This window comes from Mesocricetus auratus, unplaced genomic scaffold (assembly GCF_017639785.1).
Source record: "Mesocricetus auratus isolate SY011 unplaced genomic scaffold, BCM_Maur_2.0 Super-Scaffold_6730, whole genome shotgun sequence".
NCBI classification, from domain to species: domain Eukaryota; kingdom Metazoa; phylum Chordata; class Mammalia; order Rodentia; family Cricetidae; genus Mesocricetus; species Mesocricetus auratus.
The window spans coordinates 9,629,829-9,638,133 of NW_024429184.1; the positions used below are offsets into that span (position 1 = coordinate 9,629,829).

General features: G+C 38.7%; 1 long non-coding RNA gene across 2 annotated transcripts in view; it reads right to left on the reverse strand.

The window, feature by feature from the left end:
- LOC121138930 overlaps nucleotides 1-7,550 on the reverse strand; it is a 28,226-nt gene extending 20,676 nt beyond the window's left edge. For both annotated transcript variants that reach the window (XR_005875788.1, XR_005875787.1), the window contains exon 1: nucleotides 7,326-7,550. This is a non-coding gene — a long non-coding RNA (uncharacterized LOC121138930). The remainder of the gene's footprint in view (nucleotides 1-7,325) is intronic.
- Between the last annotated feature and the right edge of the window lie 755 nt (nucleotides 7,551-8,305).

The window sequence follows — 8,305 nt, forward strand, 5'->3', positions numbered from 1 at the left end:
AACACTTAATAACAGTTGTAGAGTGAGTATGTTTTATTTCATGAAATTCATGCTTCAGATTTGTCCTTATAGTAAATTTAAATGAAAGCAGATATTATAACAAAAGAAAAAAAATGAGAATGAAATACAGCAAAGACATTTTGTTTTATGGTTTGTCATTTTCCCCATTTTTTACACTAGAGATGTCATGCTCTTATGGTCAGAGGAACAAAACTGGAATAAAAAATATTTGAAAACTAAAACTGAAAGCTGTAATTTTACGATCAGTCTTAGTCACTGAAAAAATAAACAGGAACAATCAACCCCACCATTATTTAGACCACCCATTACAGCAGTCTTAAGATTATTTTTAGAGTCTGGTTGCTGCCATAAGTGGTATCTGTGGGAATACATACACCTTAAATTACTCAATTGCATTTTGAATTTGGGAGCGAAGGCTGATCATTGTATTCTGGTGATTATAATTTCTCCCTCTCACCCCTTGCCTTAATCCACAGTTTATAACTGCATATAAATCTTCTTGCAATAATTAATTTGTGCATTAAATCTGTGTACCTCTAGACTCAACATCCTGGGTTTCTCTGAAAGTGTTCATTATCTCCCCATGAAAACATAATGCTGTAGGGGTAAGGTCTGTATCCCATGGATTCTCACAGTCAAGCAGTGCCTACCAAGATTACTGACTTTATACTATATCTACCTTGAAAAAAGACTCTTTTCTAAAAACCAGAGCATTTTCCAAAGCCTTTGTGAGCTAGGTGGACTTTGATGGGGATTCAAAAATGCAGAGACGTGGGTATACAAGAGACAAAGCAGCATGCTTCCTCAGTGTCAGTAAACCTCACTGAAAGTCTTCTTTGGAGACTTGCTTTTCCTCTCCCTTTATCTTTATCTTTTCAATCTCTGCCAAAGCATATTCTAACTTTCTTGGTTCCCACCTCCATCACATTTCTTTCCTTAACCAAAGCAATGTGTCCATATCTGATCCTCCATTTTCCTGGCCATACACAACCACATTTGCCATTAGTTTTAAGTACAAAAAGGCCAATAAATTGAGGATCAAATGCATGTACCTGTGCATGATTGTGTGTGTGTGTTTGTGTGTGTGTGTGTGTGTATGTGTGTGCTTCTAAAGTGCATATTAATTAACAGACTCATCTCCAGAAAGAGATTTGAGGTGAGGAAAGGAATCCAGAATATTTAATATTTTGGAAAATGATGGTTGCAATTATCTGGAACTATTTTTTTCTTCATTTATAACACTCATTGATAACAATCCTGCTTAAAAATGATAAGTTCATCTCTGATGGTGGTCTCCAGCTTTCTGCCAATCTTTTATTCAAACTGATAGCCATCTTGCTATGGGTAGGATCTTAAAATTGGGGATTCATGCTCTTCTTTTTAATGACAGTTCTCTACTACCTTTTAAGCTCTCATTTCACAAAAGCTAAAGTTCCTCTTCTGGTGCAATGATACAACTTCAAAATAAACGTGCCAAAAATGTATAAATAGGAAAATGAGTACCCTCTTGAAGGGACCAGCCTCTCACTTAGCCCCCTGCTTTAGCAGTCATGACAGGCTGCAGAAAAGACATGTGTGTACCATGCATTTTTCCCGCCAGCCTGTTGCCAGAGCCATATCAGTCCCAAATGAACACACAGGATGCTACATTGATAATGAAGCTGTTGACCATTTGCTATGGTTTCTTAATAGCTAGCTCTGACTTAATTATTAACCCATAATTACTAATATATGCTTATGAGGTCTTATCTTACTGAGAACACCAGATTTGTGTTCTATCCCCCTGGGATAACATGGTGACTCCTCACCCTTGACTACATTTCCCAGAATCTTCCTCGACTCCTAATCCCACCTATCTTGCTTCCCCATTGGCCAACAGTGCTTTATTTATCAACCAATAAGACAACATATACACAGAAGGACGTCCCCCACCACATGTAGTCTCACCTTGCTGGGCCTGCCCTACTCACTAGGAGGTCAGATACCCTCCATGTGGCAAGAAACCTATCAAAAGTTTGTTGGCAGAACTCTGGATGTGCTTTACAGCTCTGGGAGTACTTTACTGTAAAAGTGGCACAACAGTGACTTGCAGAACATAGAAACTCCCTGGGAGAGCATACAGGCCATAATAACCAGTTGACCAACACTGGATAGGCTGCCCAAGACTGAAAGTGCACAAATACTGAGACTATTGTTTGCCTGTAGACACTCCCCTTACACGGTCCTATAAGTTCCCTGCCTGGTGGTTTCTCATGAATAGACAAAGGGCCCGAGTTAATGCACTTATCTTGCTAAACAACAATGAAAGGCTCTCTACTTTTGCATCAGAATGGGTCTCTTAGTGATTTGGGGGTTCAGAATCTGGGCACAACACTCTTACCAGCTTCATTCTCAGGTGATGCCTCTGGCACTTACAGTCTGCTCATCTCTTCAGAAACCCAAGGGAGTTCAGATGCAAGAATAGACACACCTGTGTATGTGTGTGTGTCTCTGTGTGTGTCTGTGTCACTTTCTGATGGCAGGAAGTTTTATAAAAATAAGGTTACATCATTCAACTTGGGCTTTTAATCACTATCTCCTTTTTAGATACTTATGTGACAATGCATAGCATCAATGCTCCATGTTTAACCTAGTCATTTTTTTCACTCAGATCATTTCCAAGTTGCTTCATCTTCTTTCTCGTCTTGACTATTCTTCAGCAATTATCATTGCACATATATCCCCTTTCGTGTCTAGAAGGCACATTCCCAAAGTAAGATTAAAACGCATGTGCATTCTGACTATAACAATATTTCCAAGTGAATTCCCTAGAGGTTTCAGGAACCATACTGCTCCAGCAACATTATGAAATGGCTCATTTCCCTGCATTCCTACTAGCCCTGTAGTAATTGCTCTTTTAAATTTTCAAGTCTAATAGACAAAAAATGGTCCTATTTCACTTTGATGTCCGTTTCCCTCGCTTCTGTGAGACTGGCTTTGTTTCACTCACTTGCTGGCCAGTGAGCCGTGGTCTTGTCTCATTCCTGCTTATACATGCTACTCTTCTTTTTCTCATACATCTTTATTGCTCACTAGGTTGTCCTTAGCCTTTGTCAGTCATGCATACTGCAAATATTCACCTGTAGTTTAACATGTCTTATCAACCTTATACTATAATACATTAAAAAAACTTATATGATGGGATATGTTGGCTCATTGCATACCTCTTGAGGTTATAGAATCTCTTCAATTTTCTCTGAGCTGACCTTGTGGTATGCCCATTATTACTGCATCTGATTCCTGGATACTATAATTTCAGATATGTCTCACTATACCCAAGTCTTGATCAAGGAATTCTACTATTTCTCCCACAATTTTGGCTTTTTTTTCATGTTTTCATGTTTAAGGAATACCAGATTCAACATGATGAAGATTTTGTCTTTTAAACATTCAATAGCTTGATCTTACAGTGAAGTCCCTGTTCAATCTTATTTTCATTGTGTTCACAGTGAGAAAACAGTGGACATTATTTTCTATCCATATAGGTACTTGCCCCAACACCATTTATTAGATTGATAATTCACCTAAAAATAACTGCCTCATTTAATGATAATCAACATTAATTTTTCTCCTGTCACTCTTTTTCAACACCACTGAAATGACAAATTATTTCTTAATTTTATAGCATAATTATAGCTATTTCAATACTTCTCTTCCATTGATTTTTAGCTTTGCAATAATTAGTCACAAAGGATTTTGATCCCCATTCCTCTACTCTCTTTGTCCATTTCCCCTCATTTCATTAAATTTTACCCATCTTCCAAATTGGTCAAGCCAACAATGTAGATACTAGTCACTTTTTCTCTTTCTAAACTAATACGAAAAATCTACCATTAATTTCACTGTATCAAAGCTCTACTGCTAATAGGCTTTCCTGGTCTCTTCTTAGAAACTTAAGCCACTCCAGCCTCAGATAGCTAGCCAGCTGTTCTTTGATCGTCTGTCATATTGCCCTTGTATTGCTATGATAGGATGTCATGGTCAAGATACCTTATAGAAGAAAGACCTTATATGGAGCTCACAATTTCCAAGAGTGAATCCATTGGCATCACGGCAAGGAGCATGGTAGCAGGGAAGCAGGAACTGGAGCTGAAAGCTCATATCTGGAGATACAAATGCTACAATACAGAGAGAGAGAGAGAGAGAGAGAGAGAGAGAGAGAGAGAGAGAGAGACAGATAGGTAGCTGGAATCTTTTGAAACTTCAGAGTCTTCACAAGGAACATACCTCCTCCAACACAGCCACATTTCTTAATCTTTCCCAAATACTTCCATCAACTGGAAACCATACCTTCTAACACATGAGCCTACAGGGGCCATTTGCATTAAAACTACCACATTACCCAAGTTCAGTCCAGTTCAGTGGCTTTGCACATGAAACTCCTTCGCCTGCAATAATATTTCTGTCTAGTGAATCTTCTTTGTCTTTGGTTAAGAAATAATGATTTATATCTTTTTAGAATACCTTATATGTAAAGTTTTTTCTTATTAAAACTTATTGCCCAATTGAGTTTGAGATATATCACCTGGCATGTAAATATCCATTACTTGTAAGCCTGATTAATTAAAATCTGGTACCAAATGTTTCCATTTTAGAATACAGCTCATCACTGTGACACTGAACCAGCAGCCAACAAGAGGCTTATTGCTTGGAGACCATCAAAATGAATATATGATAACATTGGTGAAAGTGATTCCTGACAGGGCGTTCATTGTGGTACTCTAGGCCACTGGAATAGCACCGTTTCCAAATAAGCACACTACTTTTTAATAAGAGAGTCCCGGGTTCAACCTTAGATCAGAAGCAAGGACTGCCAATTAGGTATTCCTAAAAGGCTGTTGAATCTGAAGTGACAGCCGAGTCTTGAAAAGAATACAGGAAAGGTGACTGGTGCTGACATAAGAAATCCACACTTGAGCCGGCCGGTGGTGGTGCACGCCTTTAATCCCAGCACTCCGGAGGCAGAGGCAGGCGGATCTCTGTGAGTTTGAGGCCAGGCTGGACCGATAGCCTCCAAAACAATACAGAGAAACCCTGTCTGGTAAAAACCAAAAAAAAAAAAAAGAAAGAAAGAAAGAAAGAAAGAAAGAAAGAAAGAAAGAAAGAAAGAAAGAAAGAAAGAAAGAAATCCACACTTGCACAGGGGACCCTTCTGGAGACCCTAAACGTCATTTTAAAAAGAAGGATCTCACTGAGCTGGCTTATCCATGCTCTTTGCATGTCTGTGTCTCCGCCACTCTCTTTCTTTCTTTCTTTCTTTCTTTCTTTCTTTCTTTCTTTCTTTCTTTCTTTCTTCCTCTCTATATATTTAGATAGATAGATAGATAGATAGATAGATAGATAGATAGATAGATAGATATTGGGGAAAGGTGTGTGTGTCTCTCTGTCTCTTTCTCTCTGCACATGTGCATGCATGACTGTCTTTGTGGGGAGAATGGTGTGTATGTGTGTGTGTGTGTGTGTGTGTGTGTGTGTGTGTCTGGCTGACTGGCTGGCTAGCTGGCTGGTTCTGTTAGGGAATGGGTATGTCTCTGTCTCTTTCTCTTTCTCTGTGTGTATGTATATATTCTCTCTCTGTCTCTGTTCCTCTGTGTCTGTCTCTCTCTGTCTCTCTGTCTGTCTGTGTGTGTGTGTGTGTGTGTGTGTGTGTGTGTGTGTGTGTATATGTGACTGGCTGGCTGGCTGACTGGCTGGCTCTGTGGGGGATGGGTATGCTTCTGTCTCTCTTTCTCTGTGTATATTTTTGTATTCTCTCTGTCTTTGTCTCTGTCTCTGTCTCTGTCTCTGTCTCTGTCTCTCTCTCTCTCTCTCTCTCTCTCTCTCTCTGTGTGTGTGTGTGTGTGTGTGTGTGTGTGTGTGTGACTTCACTCACCCTAACTAGCTGTGCGCCTCCAGAATCTGTGTACTGGGAGTGTTCATGCTGCTATAGGAGCTGTCACTCCTCCTTGTTGCTGTGACAAGTCTCAGCAGTTTGCTGTTGTTCTGTGTGGGAGTGAGCCCTGGGGTGCACATTCTTTCCCAAACCTCTCCCTCAAGCTGCAAATGCCATTTGACTCATTTTCCATTACAATCATCAGAGGACCTTTAACAATTCTAAGGGAGTTATTGCTTTCTTTCACATCTTTTCTCAAATATCTGATTTCAGTTCAGCTCTCCAGAGGAAATCCAAGGGGCCTCTTTAGTGCCTGTAAAGAGAAATGGTGAATTCTTTCCTAGACATGGTTTTAAAGCTGAAGGAGACCTTAAAGACATTCTGACTCCATGCACACATTTTCTACGTGGAAAAGAAAGCCTCATATGTCTAGAAGAGGACCTGGCATGCTTGATAATCACTCAAAGAATTGTTTTATGAACAAAAGAAGTTTGAGGAAGGCAGGCAATTTCAATAACATACACACACACACACACACACACACACACACACATTTGTAACAGACCAAACACTGCAATTCTTTACTACAGAATTCAACATCTTAAAAAAACATGGTCATTTATTGAAACAATATAAAGATACCTGTATATTTGAACATTTGCTACGAAGTTGTCAGTTTCATAATAATGTTGGTAAAAGCTGAAAGTTTTCTTAAGAAAATATAGTCTTTGCTCTTTGAATTTATCTAAGACAAGTTCACTATTTGTGTCCCATATTTTGCTAAATGCATATTTTATACCATTCAAAAATCTACTAATTTTAACTAGAAAAGAATGAATAAAATCTTGAAGTGTGATAGATTTTTTAAAGAACCAACACTATAAATGAATTGTGCATCACAATAGTGTTTAAATGAGTGTTTTTAATTTTATGTATGTGTGTTAGTATGTGAATAAGAACACATAGGTATGGATGCCCACATTGGCTAAAAGATAGCATCAGATACCTTGGTGCTTTAGCTGAGGTTACAGGCAGTTATGCATATCCAAACTCAGATCCTCTGGAAGAGCAGCAAGTGCTCTTAATCCCCACACCATCTCTCCAAACTTTAAGTCATATTTTTTTTAAAAAAATGATATATACTTAATAACTTGGTCTAAGATGTTGAAGGCATAGAAAAAGCCATTTTCGTCTAAATGCTGAACTACCACCCTTTAGTTTATTTGTTTGAGAGACCTTTCCCCTTTAAAAGAATTTAAAATGAGTGAGAAGAGGAGATGCACAGGCAATTTAGAGCCAGTGTCTTAGGAAATCTTCTAGGTTTATTTTATTATACGTTGATTATGTGCGTGGGTGCATCTGTGTGTGGGTATGCACAGGTGAGTGTGGGTACCTGCAACATCCAGAAGAGAGTGTCTGAGTTCCCACAGCTGGCATTACAGGCAGTTATGGGTTTTTCTGCTGTGGTGGTGGTAGGATCCAAACGGGTCTTCTGGTAGAGCATCTTGTGTCTTGAACCACTAAGCAATCGCTCCAGGTCCAAGTTCTGGAGATTTTTCAAACCTCATAAAAAATAGAAAAACATCCATCCTTGAGGTCTGTTTCAAGTTTTGTTAGAAATGTTGCGTTCTAAGGAAGAAGGCACTTTTAATGCAATTTGGTTGCCATTTAATTGTTTATAATTAGAAATCCCCAAGGAAGCTGTCTCTGTATGACAATCAAAAAGGTCATCAAGTAATTTTTTACACCGCTTTATTGCCTCTAAAAATATCTATGGCATTTCCAGGAAATATGCATATTTTAAGCCTCATGAGAAAAGAAACAAAACAAAACAAAAAAAAAAAAAACACCTACCGCAGGAGAATCTCCCTGTGTGATACTCTGAAACCAGCTGGATAAGCCTTCTGTGCCTGAAGCCTGATGGGACTGGCCAAACTGACTTCTCTTTAGAGAAACTGTAACACTAACACTGTACTTCTCTTGGAAACAGAAATGTTTACTGGTGTTCTGGAATATAAACTGTATTTCACTATAAGAAAAGGCACTGCACCTCACCTCTCCATCTTGTTGAGAAAGACTCACTGGGAATAAATGGACCAGTTCCACTCAAATTATCTCAGCATTTTTGCTAATATTATTTTCTTTGGGGAACAGAGCAGTTTGAAGATAATAATCATGATATTCATCAGTAGGAGAGAACATCTTTTTACACTAATTATTATTCCCAACTTTCCCCTAAGAAAATGATAATCCAAGATAACCAAATAAGGATTTAAGCCAAAGGCAAGATAGAAACTTCTTGCCCTTTCTCTTAAAGACAACAGAATCTAGAGGAGTGGTATTTCGCACCCAAGCAGTCACCTGAGTTTTAAG